Here is a 989-nt window from a genome sequence, read left to right as displayed (position 1 = left end):
CACTGAACAGGGATTCAGGAATCCAAATGTCTCCTCAGATGCACTTAGATAAATGGCCGCGCCGAGAGGAGAATGCCATCTATATTAAACACTGTGCTCGCTCCCCCACTCGCCCAAATAACAGTCTGATATCAACTGGTCTCTCTCTCTGCACGACCGGTGACATGACTTATGATTTTAAAGGAGGAAACAGTTTCTCTTTCGCAGTTTTGGGCCGTTTGTTTCTCATTACACTGAGCAAACAAGTTCCAATAATAAAAAAAAAAAAATGCGTTTACATTTTTAATCTGCCTTCTAAATGAAAAGAAAATGTGGCGAGAGTGCTTAACCTTTTGGAAACCGTGTGAGAAAATCTTCCCGCGACAATTTGAAGTCCCAGCATGCCCCATTCAGACAATCTTTTGCCATAAAATATGTAATTTCTTTTAACTGAAACTCCTTCCAGGCCAAGGCTTTGCTTGTTCTTGCAGATTCTGATTCTTTAGGTCCTAATCTTTCCAAAAAGGTGTCTTATTGACCGCTTGAGGAGGCATTTTTGGGGAATCTGGCTCATATCATGCTAGATGCTCATAGTTACGATCAAAATATCTTTTAAAAGTGTTTTTTTTTTTTTTTGCAGTTGTACATTTTTTTCCCAAGACTTTCCTGAAGAAATACATACAATAAGCACAAGTATTGGAATCAATTTGGGGTTTTTACGACGACTCAAACACAAGGAAAAGGAGGTCTGGAGCCAAGATTGGTTCCAAAGTTTTCAACGGGTTAATTCAACATTTAATTGCTGCCCCCGCTGAAGCCTGAATAACAAAGACATCGTGTCACATCGTACAGACCTCGCTCTTCCAATCGGCGTCTGAGATCGTCAATGAGAGGTTTGAAATCATGATAAAAACGGGGACTTTAACCAAAAGCAAAACGAGGGCTCCACGGATTATAACCGTTGTGCGAGATGCATCCTCTCTGGGAATGAATCGCTGCTAATGGCTTCC

This window comes from Clinocottus analis, unplaced genomic scaffold (genome assembly GCF_023055335.1).
Source record: "Clinocottus analis isolate CAN_PGR_092001 unplaced genomic scaffold, fCliAna1.0.p SCAF_1, whole genome shotgun sequence".
Taxonomy (NCBI): Eukaryota; Metazoa; Chordata; class Actinopteri; order Perciformes; family Cottidae; genus Clinocottus; species Clinocottus analis.
Note: the sequence above shows the minus strand (reverse complement) of the source record.